The sequence below is a fragment of the Thermobia domestica genome, chromosome 6, assembly GCF_964235325.1.
Source record: "Thermobia domestica chromosome 6, izTheDome1.hap1.1, whole genome shotgun sequence".
NCBI lineage: Eukaryota > Metazoa > Arthropoda > Insecta > Zygentoma > Lepismatidae > Thermobia > Thermobia domestica.
The window spans coordinates 204,586,652-204,599,556 of record NC_137459.1 but is presented as its reverse complement, the minus strand read 5'-3'; the positions used below and the strand labels follow the sequence as shown (position 1 = coordinate 204,599,556).

At 38.3% G+C, this 12,905-nt stretch overlaps 1 protein-coding gene across 8 annotated transcripts in view; it reads left to right on the top strand.

The window, feature by feature from the left end:
- Positions 1 to 10,569: 10,569 nt before the first annotated feature.
- Positions 10,570 to 12,905, top strand: part of FoxP (forkhead box transcription factor P) — a 1,320,908-nt gene continuing 1,318,572 nt past the window's right edge. For 2 of the 8 annotated variants that reach the window (XM_081762611.1, XM_081762608.1), the window contains exon 1: positions 10,570 to 10,991. The gene's annotated coding sequence lies outside the window, so the exon portion shown is untranslated. Of the gene's footprint in view, positions 11,013 to 11,038; positions 11,064 to 12,905 lie in introns of those variants that run through there. The other 6 variants (XM_081762617.1, XM_081762614.1, XM_081762609.1 and 3 more) reach the window with 5 other exon arrangements.

Genomic DNA, 12,905 nt, shown 5'->3' with positions numbered 1-12,905 from the left:
TTAAATTCCCGCTATATTATGTCCCTGTAGAAGACAGTGGTTCATAAATCATAATTAGCATAGTAACCATGAAATAGAATTAAATTACAATTAAAATTAATGCTCATCAAAAAAAGCAAACGAACTGCTGAATGTCGAAGTTCATTTGAAGCAGTGTAATCTTCTATCATTTTTTTCTGAAAATATTTCTATTATATTACTTAAGTCTATTGCACTTGTTCTCTCACATTCAACGCTTAAAATACTGAGACTGGTCAACCGTTCTTGAGGCATGAAACTCTACACCGAGAACGCTAGAAGCCAAAGTATAGTTATCTATTAATAGGAGATAGGTCTATGCTAGTTTTCGAATTGTTTTAACTTTATTTCATTGTGTAATATCAATTTGAAATCGCATTAATGTAAGTTATAAAGGTTCTGAACTGAGTGTAGTAATAGGGATACGCATTCTTTTTGCTTAAATTTTTACACCAAAAAGATACATTTTCGGCACATTGTACAGTCGGCAGCAAAATTATTTTCCTTAATACACGACTGCTAAGATGATTTTTTAAGCTGATATTACTAGAATGGATAAATTTTCATCCAGAGCATATTTTTCATTTTGTAAAGTAAATAATATTATTCTGAGAAATGGATATTCTGTATTCAGCTCACTTTTTTGTTGCTTATAGTTTTCAACATTTTCTTCGCGGTGGGTCCCTAAACTCTGCGGCCGCGCCCACCGCTGCAGGCCCTTCGAGACCCTCAGTTACGCCACTGCTAATAATCTATTTCTAGTCACTCTAATTGAAACCAGAGTGTCTGTTATACAAATGTGTGCCGGTATAATTTTTGAACGTCGGCCAATTCATTAATTTTGTCAGCGAACTGCTTGCTCTGGGCTTTTAATTCTCTCTGATTCTCAAATGTAACTTTGACACAAAATATGTTCTCTTACAGCTGATAATACTAAAATTATTTTTGTAATCTAGAATGTATTTATCACTGGCAACAAAATGTTTATAATTAAGTTTTCGTTGGTCTGCAAACTCCCAGATTCGTTTATCTGCATCACGAATATATGTTCCAGTTTTTCCCGTTTCTTCAAAATCAGCCACTGTGTCATCACGTATTTTACGCAACAATTATTTTATATCGTCACCTGCTTTAATTTCTCCACGCCGGAAATATATCGTTTCAATCTGTATTGTACGAAAAACTATCGAAGATAGTTTTCGTGTCTTCTTTCCTTTGGCAGTTCATGTTTTGCGTACTTAGTTCCACGTAAACTTTAGGACAGCCAATTTCTGTTTGTTTGTAATTTTGTAATCATTTGCTTTCCGATGTGAAGCAGCAGATGGATCAGAGTGGCGGTTTCGGACTCGAAATCGGTCAGAGATGAAAAGAAAAAAAGACGTATCATAGTTGGTCGTAGTCTTGATAATGACCTTGCATTCATTTTTTTTCCTGTGTAACTTCTTTATCAGATGATTAAGTTAGGAATAAGCATGTGAAAGTCTGAATAATATGTTTGTGTTATAATTTCTTAATGATAATTTCAACGATTTGCTTTGCAATGCATTTCTCTTCTTCCTTAGATCCACCACTTTCGTTTTCGTAGCTTATCGTACCTTTCCATCCACGAACAAGAGTATCTAACATCCTATCGATGTTTGCAGGATTAATTGAAGACATTCAGACATATAAAGAAAGTATATTTAGCACAAATTAACAGAAAATAGAAAAAAATATGAAGCACATCACTTACACCTTAACATAAATCACAACGGCTGCCTACAGGGAGGGGAGTGCGTGTTGATTACTTTCAATCGCTAGTAATCACAAATGTTTTGAATTGTTACTTTTCAGAACTAATTCAGCTAGATGTGATTGCACACTGTTAAGAACACCGAAAGCTTTAAATTGCATTTTTTACTCGAATTTTGTACGAGCTATGGTGAATTTTAGATGACAACTTAGGTGTCATTTACGAAGCATAAGAGTATGCACAGGTTTTATTAGCTTGGCACTTACTGAATTAATTATTACACATAGTATACGGAAGTCCTTTGCTGACTTGTTATTAGAACTGTACAACCCATTTGTATGCTTGAATGGCGAAATGAATATTTAGTAAGAAGATAAATATATTTTGTGGGTCATGGAATAGATAGTTAAGAAAATAAACTCATAAAATGATTCGTGTTTAGTAGTGTATAATCTATGGAGCGGAAAAATGGATATTATACAAAAGCAACGAAAAAGGACTGGAACTTTTTGAAGTGTGCGTATGAAGAAGAATGGATATAGTTGCCTGGGTCGAACGGCAAACAAATCAGGAAGTATTAGAAATACTATGTGAAGAAAAGCATATTCAACTGGAAAAAAAAAAAGGATGAATGACGTCCTAAGGGATACAGTAGCCTAAAAAGTACGGAGAAGGCGAAAGAGGATAGAGTTGGTCAACGCTAATAAAAAAAAAGAAAAAATAATAAGTGTTACGTGAAGACTAATATTCTATGTTAGCTGAAGACCGTGGTGTGGGGAACTTTGTCAGTTTGCGACAAGTGATCTGCCAATGATAGGAGAAACATGTATTACGTTAATATCGATTTGGTATTGAATTACGAAAAAATGGAACAACTAACAAAGATCAGTAGTCAAAACAGAAACTGTCACTAACACAACACTCTACCACTTTTCTTATATGAACTGTTAAGTATCTACTTTCTACTATCATGCGCATTCAAAATATCGATATAACATTTGAAGTTTTCGTTTCCTGCCATTCTTCAGAAATACACAGTCTTTCGCGACACACATTTTTTCTTTATATATATATATATATATATATATATATATATATATATATATATATATATATATATATTTGTGTGTGTGTGTGTGTGTGTGTGTGTACCACCATAACTGTGTAATGTCTAGATAAATTTTAATTAAACTCGGTACGCATACTAAAAAAGCAGGGACGATCGGGGCGATTGCCCTCCCAGAAGAGGAAACTTTCTTATTTTATATATATAAATAAAACATATCCCAAAGTGTGGAGCCCTTAAAAGTAGTAGTACGACAACCCACCGCCCCCCCCCCCCCCAGAAGTCGTTCCTGGATCCGCTCCTGCTATAAATGTAACCAAGAAAGTTCTGTCGCTTTTTTACCCACCATTTTCGAACATAGATGTCACCTAAGACGTACCTGGAAGATCACAAATAGTCTCCATAAGCATCGATGACCTTCTGCCAACGTTCTGGAAGGCCATGGATTCCATCGCAGTAGGCGGTGGGGCCACTCGGTCGAAAAAGTGTAAAAGCTCTTTCAGGCCAGCCACCCTGAATAAGGTTTTCCTGGGTTTTCCTCATTCACACCAGGCAAATACCGGGGTGGTACCTAACTTATAGGTCCCAGGCCACTTCCTTCCTTCCCCAATCCTTTATTCCTTCCCTTTCCCCGGATTGTGTGCTCGCCGAGGGACGTCATCCCTCAAAACGTAAAGGGCTAAATGGCCTTAGATGCCGAAAGCCCCGAAATCTACACCGTACCCTACCCTATCCATCGCGGTAGGACGTGGTGGGCCGTGAAGCGAAGAAGGTACAAAGTGCATTTTGCACCTCTGCTAGAGATTTGAACTCGCGTCCGCTAAGGTGATTCTCCAAGAAATGGAACAGGTCATAATCAGACGGTGTAATGTCCGGGAAGTACGGCGGTTGTGATAGTGTTTCCCATCCCAGGCGTAGGATGGTGTTCCGGGTCATCCTAGCCGCATGGGGCTGAGCATTGTCCTGTAACAGGTGGACCCCTTTGCGATTCAGAAGTGCTGGCTTCAGAGTTTTGAGTATTTCTTGAGCATGGCTCAACTGCTGATAGTACGCAGTTGCATTAATGTTCTGACCAGCTGGCAGCTGTTCCCAATGCACGGTGTAGTGAGCAGTCCACCAAACACACAAGAGAACCTTCTTCTGGTGCACTGCTGGCTCATGGGATGCTAACCAATGACGTCTTCGAGTTTTCGTCACAGTCCTTAAACTTGTTAAACCACCGCTGTACTGTTCGCGCAGTGACGACACCCTCACCAGAGGCCTGATATATCTTCCGCCCCGCTGCATCGGCGTTTGACCCCAGTTTGAACTCGTACAGCATTCAGGCCCTTAAGACGCTCTGTGTAAGTTCCAAAATTCACTCTATCCTTACGCAAGTTCACGGTGTATCTGAACTGCCACAACCAGGTAGTATGTTGGATATACCCACACCAACAACTACCTTCGTCTTATCTCAATTCGCATTGAACTCACGGAGTGAGGGCCAATTGAACACAGAGCTCCACAAAAAGCGATAGAACTTTCTTGTTTGCCTTTATGCTTCGGTTTGGAAAAGAGTACTGCTGGCGTAAGACCCCATAGCATACTAGGGGAAGGGAAAGGGGACAGACACACAAAATTGATCGATAATGAACGATATTAATGTCAAATCCTTAGTTTTTGGTGTCTTCGATCTGATTAACAGTTTCGATGCAGTATAAGTCAAAATTCAGCCCACGGAGCGGATAATACTCTTTTTGTTAACTTAAGGAGAATTGGTGGGGAAGACATAGAAATGATCGTAAACGACCGATATTCGTGTCAAATCCATAGTTTTCGGAGTCCATGAGCTAATTGGTGACAGTTTCGATGTTCTTTAAGTTCAAGTTCAGCCCCCTAATAAGGGGGGAAACCTTTACACACCTACGGGAGGGAATAGATGCAGGAATGATCGAAAACAGCCGATATTATTTTCGAATCTGCAGTTTTCAGGGTCGCTGAGCTGCACAATAACACTTCCGATGCCGTTTAAGTCCAAATTCACCCCCATTAGTACTCTTGAGGTGGGGGAGAATTTAACATAAAATTAATTAGTAATGACCGATCTTACTGTCAAATTCATAGTTTTCGGAATCATTAAGTCGATTCGTACAGTTTTAATTATCTTTAAGTCCTAGGTCAGTTCCAGTTCTGGGAAGCTCCACTAACATTCCTAGGGTTGATGAGGAGAGGGAATGACTCATAAAAGGTGATCGAAAACGAACGGTATGTTTGTCGAATATATGGTTTTTGAGGTTGCTGAGATAAATAGTGACACTCTCGATGCCATTTAATTTCAAGTTCAGCTCCATTTAGCACACTGGCGACATGTAGGAAATATTGAAAACGACCGATGCTAGGGTCGAACTGTTAGTTTGCAGCATCACTTAGTTTGCTGGCTTTCCTGATACCGTTTAAGGGTCTTCGCTTCAGCGAAATTAAACTACCACTATTTTTTTTAGTTTTTTCTGTAATATCTTCAAAACAAATAATATTCGAAAAGCAAATACGCAGTGAACTAGACAATACAATTTTCCATGTGATACCTTTACCATAATTCGTCTATCTGCTTTTGATATGCCGCTATTTACAGAACCCACAAAAAATGCTAATTTATCTACAGTTGCAAATCGAAAGCAAATATATGAGTTGTGATAACGGTATCACATGCAAAATCGTATTGTCTAGTTCACTACGTTTCTGCTTTTTGAATATTTTTATTTGCTTTGAAGATATTACAGAAAAACTAAAAAAATAGCGGTAGTTTAATTCCGCTGTAGTGAAGACCCTTAAGTCGAAGTTCAGCTCCCAGTGAGTGGAAGACCACCTTAGCCCTCCTAGGGCGAGAGTGGGATTGGCAGACATAAAGATGATAAAAAGACCGACCGGTATTAGTGTGTCGAATCCATAGTATCCGGGGTTCCTAAGTTGATTGGTGGCAGTTCCACTGACCATTAAGTTCAAGCTCAGTCTCCAGTAGAGATAAGAGCCCTTAGCACATCCAGGGCGAGTGGAATAGGGTATATATACAATGATAGAAAACAGCCGACATTGGTGTAAAATCCATAGTTTGCAGAGTCGCTGAGAAGAATAGCGACACTTCCGATACTGTTTAAATTCCAAGCTCAGACCCTATTAGTACCTCTGAAGGGAGAATGGTGACATGAAAAAAAAAATCAGAAATGACCAATATTAGTATTGAATCCATATTTTCTGGGATTTTAAGTTGATTAGCGACATTTCCTATATAATTTAAGCTTACATATACCTCCAATTACCACCCCTAGGTGGTGGGAAGGTGTTGGCATATAAACATATTAAAAACATCCGATGTTGATGTCGAATTCATAGTTCTCGATGTCGCTGAGAGTAATAATTACAGCCTCGATAGCGTTGAAGTCCAAGTGCAGCCCCCATCGGCATGGAGGGTGAGAAACAGTGAAAAATAAAATGTGTCAATTGTCTGAGATTAGTATCGAATTCATAGTTTGGGTTCGCCAGGCTATTAGGTGACAATCGTGACTAAATTTAATACCAAGCTTAGTCATGAACGGGCATGCCAGCTGAATTGGGAATTGACAGGAGCAAGGCCAAAGATGTTGCCCGCATACATATATATTTGGATATATGTGTATGAACGTATATTCCAGCGTAACTCCGGGACCCCTACAACAATACTAACCAAATTTGGTAAATACATGACTTTCAATCTGGAAATGAATACTGTAAGTGTAAGACACCTCAAAGTCTGGGAAGTGGAAGGAGTGACATATAAAAATAATGGAAAACGACTTATGTTAATGTGCAATCCATAGTTTTCGTGGTCTAAATATTAATAGTGACGCTCCAAATGACGTTTAAGTCCAAGTTAATCCCCATCGCCAGAGGGGGCAGATGAGAAATAGAATGTCAGAAATGACAGGTTTGTGTCGAATTCATAATTTTTGTGCTTGGGAAAGGTCTGGCCTGTTTGAAATAACTTTCGGAAGATAATTGTTGCCCACTTCAACCTGGAGTTTTTTGATCATATTAATTTGGTTAAGAGTTTTCTATGGAGGTAGGGTGTTTGAATATTTATGCCAAAAGTAGAGTATCTTCTGCATTTTTATATTTGCATTTTCATTGAAATAAATATTCTGAGGGATAAAGGATTGAAATGTTTCCCTAAACCTATTATTTCCGTATAAAGAACGGTCATTTAAGCTATTCATATAAAAATAAGTATCTGGTATAAGAAAAATGATACTTCTGTTTGTTTTACAAACACTTTACAGAGAGAAATCGTTAGTCAAATCAGCCGAAAATAATAAGCACTTGAAGGGGTTAAGATCAAAGTGATCACGTCAAACTGTACTTCTATTATTATTATTGTTACATATATATATATATATATATATATATATATATATATATATATATATATATATATATATATATATATATATATATATATATATATATATATATATATATTCATTTTATTGCCAGAGGTCTAAATGTCATTAGGAACAGAATATGCTTTTAAAAGCAAAATAACCTTTATGTTTTGCTCCCTGGTGACAGTTCTTTGTTTCTTTACGTAACAGTACAAAGTTCGTTTTCTTTCCTGAAGCGCATGTAAAGTACTGGTATCAAACATGCGAAACTTTATTTAGCCTTAGCGAAAATATACTATATTCAGTAATCAAAAGAAGGGAAAAAAGAAATCCGTGATAACAAAAATATCCTGATAGTTTCAGTTCTTTAGGTTGTTGTATAACACTGTAGTATTTTCTTCTTCTTTTTTATGTTTCTTGAAGTATGCTGTAAGTTTCACTGGCTGACAGAGACTGGTCTCTCTACAGACTTACTCTATGAAAAGAGACTAAGAATAGTGAAATGAAATAGCTCAAACTTCAATTATATGTTCTTAAAGCATTTTGGAACAAAGTAGAAATTACATCCAACGTAATTTGATAAGAAATACCATTTATTTAAATTACTGTTCTAATAGTGTGTGAAGAGTGATATCTCTCGCTAGGCACACTATTCTAGAAAAAAATGCGGGTGGCTCAGTAGTAAATCGTTCACCTCTGGTGCATGACTACAGTCCGATCCCAGCTCCCACGAAGTAGGCTTTGTGGTTGGCAAATACCTTGTGCAAGGGGCATTCTCCCGTTTATTTCACTTTCTTCATTCCACCTTTTCATTCCCCCATTTGTAAATGGCTCCACACGCTTTCGGTCCATTGACAACGACAGCAGGACCACTCGGGTGTATGAGCACATTAGGGCCAGTTTCGGTAATTGGGTTGTGGTTACTGTTGCGGTGAGTGGCTCGATTTCGTATTCGGAGAGAAACCGAATACTGTGCGATTACACTTCTTTTTAACCAGGAGGCGGTACTGTAACAGCGGACCGCAACCTGGTTTGCCGGTTTATTCCATGTTGGATTGTTCCATACCGGATTGTTCCATGATTCATTCGGCCGGCCATGTTCACTTAAGGGTGTTACATTTAAGGGTGTTACATTGAATTTGTACTCTGCGGGTAGATTTTTTTGTACAGTTGAGTTGATAGGGAAAAATGTTGAAACAGATTTTGGTTTAAAAATAATCGGGACATAATCTACATCCATATATAGAAGTTACATGGATTTTGAATCCGAGAAGCAATTTAGAATAACTTTGTTCATGACAGGAAATTTCTAATTATTATCTCCACACACACACGTTGAGTGTATATATATAGCATATATATTGCAAATATCAAGCAGAGAATTCCCGGTGGGAGAGCCTTCGGAATTTTGCCTGTCCTCGACGTTTCTGTTTGTGTCCCTCTTCTTAAAGGTCAATGGAAAACAGTAACATGAACTCAAAGTAATGATAGTTAGAAATAAGTTATTCAGGGACGTTTGGCAAATCTGTTAAACAATAATTTTAAAAAAATAATGGGTAACAGCTGAGTGTTAGTGATCATGAGGTTGGTGGTTCAAACTCAGTCCTCGGAAGTTGTTTTTTAAATATATAGTTTTCTGATACCTTGCTCAAAAAGAGAGAGCATTGGCAGGGTAGTCACTGCCTCAAAGCGGTGGATCGCTTTCGGTATGATTTCGTTGGCAGTCTTACAGATACCTCGTGGCATGATAGCCAAATAAGAACTTGATATTACTCAAACTTACCTTGCAGTTTTTTTTTTTTTTTTTGAATACTGCAATAATCGACGCCATGACCTCAAGTTTATTAGGTGAGAACGCTATTCTAATCGCAATATTACTCTACTCCGTTTGGTTTTTGAATCTTATGAGTTATGCATGAGAAACGATTATGAAACATGATGCATTTTAGATGTCCCTAAAGATATGTAATTTCACCAAGTTATCGCTTTTACTCCGGTAGGAGTATCAAGAATAGATGCCGGGAGCTTGAAATAGTTATAATGTTTCACAGTAATTTTTCCTATGTAGGCCTATATATTATCTACTCGTCTAGAGTTTGTTAAGTCAACAGCAGGAATATTTTGACAAGTGATAAATAAAGAACTGCTTAGACAGCATTACACAGTAACGAAGGATAAAGTTCAAAATCTGCTCCTTGTAGTTTTCTGTTGCATTGTTAATATTTCCATTCAAGCTTGAAGTTCGTGTGAACAAACTCGGAGCGGGAAAGTATCACCTAATAGACTATTGTTCTTTGATCTCAGCGCACGAGCAGAGAGGGTTCTCAGGCGCGGGAAGAGCAAAGTACTGTTTCGCTGAGACACAACAAGATCAACAGAGAAAAATCTAGATGCAATAACAGTGAGAGATTGTTCTCCGTTTCTTCTGGAATTTTGACTAGACAAAAGTTTTAATTTAACCGTTCCTTTTTTTTTTTACATTTATTGACTTGCAAACCACCAACAGGAAAGACATATATACGTACATAAAAGAAGTGTTTTGAAAAGACGTCCAGCAAGTTATTTAAAAGTGTCTATAAAGAACGTAAGTACCGTAGCTACTGTTTTATATTGTTTTCTATCCCTTTCCGGTATGATTAATCTAATCACTGAACTAAAGAATTATCTCCAATGTTTTTCTCCTTTTCTTTTCTTTTTTTTTCTTCTCCAGTCGTTTTTTCCCTTTCCCTTATTTTTTCTGACTCCTTAAATTCTCAGAATTACATTCCAAGGTTTGGGCAAAAAGTATAAAGAACCGTACCTTCAACGAACTGAAAAGAAGTCGCAGTCTTTGTGGCCCATTTTGTGGTCGAAATAAATCGAAGATGGTAAATAAACTTTAAAAAAATTTAACGATTCCGAGCACTTAGATAGTATAATTAATTAACGTGAGTCGCCATTGTTCGGGTGCATCGCTGTAAGAAAAATGGGTAAGCTGTCAGTTGCACATCTCTATTCTGTTCCAGAGAAATAGGGCGGGGGAGTCTGAAGTGAGGGGCTTGGCTCAGACCTCCACCGGAGCCTATTTATTTTCCCCGGCAGTGCTCGATAAGTCCTGCGTGCATGTATGTTTCTGTCTGATAGCAAACACCGGGCCGTATTGATCAGTGCAACCCGGGTAAACAACTGTCGGCAGCGGCGGCAAGGCCTTGCTTACATGTCTCCCGCCTCCCTCTTTTCTCCCCCAGAACGATCCCCTCATCTCGGAGGTTGCTTGCGTCTGAAAATCCACACAGATGGTATTGTAGTTTCCGTGGTGCATGTTTGGTTTATGATTATTCCCTAACTGTCAATCAGTGCCAAACAGTGGTTGCGACTACAAGTTTCTTTTCTTTTTTTAACTTTCTTTATGCGCGGGCTAAAGGGGTTTCGGGGCGAGGACGTGGGAGGAAAAGGCCGTGTTGGCCGAGATGAAGAGTTTATTCTCTCATCTTGCATGACGCACAGTAGTTGTGTGTGATAGTGGTTGTCGGTCGGTCAGTCAGTCAGTCCGGTTGTCATCATGTAGAAAGCAAGAGCAGACGCTTTGCTGTACTTGCTTTTGCTTCGCTTTCTCTCTTCTACCGTCACGAAGCAATCCGAGGTGGACCGAAAGTAACCGAGACGATCCGAGTGAAGTCGCGGTGTTTTGAGAGAAACGAGGAAGCAGAACTAGGCAAGAGTCGCTGGCGAAAACGAAGCGGAAGGCGGGTCGAGGCAAGGCGGGGCTAGCATGCTGGAGCCACGCTGGAGGCCAGTCCAGGTACCACGCCGGCACCGCACTGTAAGTCCGAGCTGACTCAACAGTGTGGACAACCCGGCACACACACACATAGTGAGTGAAAGTGAGCGGTGTGTGAGGAGGAGGGGTTCGAAATGGGTGGGGAAAGTAGGGGAGAGCTTTGGCCACATCCCATTGAACAGCAGTGAATGACGAAGTATGTCCTCTCCTCCGATTAGTCTACATGGATGTGACGTCATTAGTTCTTACTTCGGAGGAGATATTTTGAGTCCGCGGGTTTCGAACTCCGGACAGTGAATAACTTCGAAACTCCTCCTCCCCACACACTAGTAAATAAGTGTTATGTCTTCACCAGTGCTTCAATGTTTTCAGTAGTCAAATTGATAATACATATAGGAATATTTATAGTAGATGTGTTATTTTCTTTTGCTTCTTGTTCTTTGATTTTATAAGCATCATTATTTATTTTGTTGTCCAGTGCCGTGATGAATATAATCGTTGGCGGAAAAGTTGCCGAGTGACTTTGTATGTTTGTTTATTTTGTTGTGGTTTCTGCGCGTGCGCTCGCGCTCGCGCGTGTGACCTACGGTGTGCGTGACGTACGTTTTGCGTGTTGGCATGTCTCTCGGAATAATTAAATTGACGTTAGGTACTCAAGCACTATTGTTGCTCATGTAACTTGGCGCTTTGTGATTCATTTAAGTTATCTGTGAAGCTCAAAGTTCAAAAACATACATATTGAAGAATGTTAATGTTTTATATGTTTTTGCGGTAGGGAACTATCGATTATCCAGCATTGTTCGCAACTTGTTTAGCCGCGTTTTCCTTTCCCGTTCTTTTTCTTTCTTTCTTCTTTCTAGTTTGCATAGAATATTTTGTTATTTTTGTGTGATTAAAATAAATTAAAATAATAGAGCCAGTAGGGGCAATTAAACATGAAGTTCTCAATGTTTTGTTGATTAATATCTCGATTTGTTTTTATCTTTCGCGAAAGTGGGTTGTAGTTCAAGCGCTCAGGGGAAGGGAAGAACACAAAGGCGCACAGTACATACTAATAGGGAGACAGACGTAAAAGAAAAGTTTTCATTTCCGAATGTGTGAAGAATTAAACTAGTTTGTGTTCTTTGAGGTAACAAAGAGTATTACGAAAATTGGTATAATATATTATGAATATGATATGATAATACGCAGAAGCGATATCACTGGATGATTTTATTTTTCATTGGCATTTATCAAATTTGTTGTCAGGTTTATCTCTGATCGTTTGTGAAAAATAACAATTATGTTTAAACTATTTCAACTATATATTCCTCCTAGTGCATTATACTGTCCTGTAGTTGTTATTTGAAAATTATCAATCTTCGCTTTATTGTTTTCCTGTTTTACTTTTAGTAATGTTAGAAAAATCCCGCGAGATTTGTTTAAGCCATATTTCAAGCACGCGCTCGGCTGTCCGCATGGAAATTGACACGTGCACGGCTACCGCAGTTAACAACAATCGGTCTGTTTTCTGGTTCCCGTTCTACCCTCAGAAATGGTCTTCAGGTTCATGCAGGTGTAAAGATTACGAGGTTTACATCAACACAAGAAATGAATTTGCATGCTTAAGATTTTTTTTTTTTTTTTTTTACAAACCAACAGCTGATTTTGTACTTTAAAATAGGGATCTCTTACAATATTTTCCTTACTATTATTTATTGAATTCCATGCTGTAACTTCTGTAGCTTGAATAGAGAAATAACGCAAACCTTAATTTATGATTAATGTATTGTGATATTCATTTCGAAAGGTATGTTGGAATCAATGGTTACATTTAAACAATAAATTTGATTTGTCAGAAGTTGTTTTCCAGTTAGGAGGAAAGTTACTTTGGCGTTAGCTTCTCCAACTATTAAATTGATTAGAATGATAATAATAATAGTCTTTGACATGCAA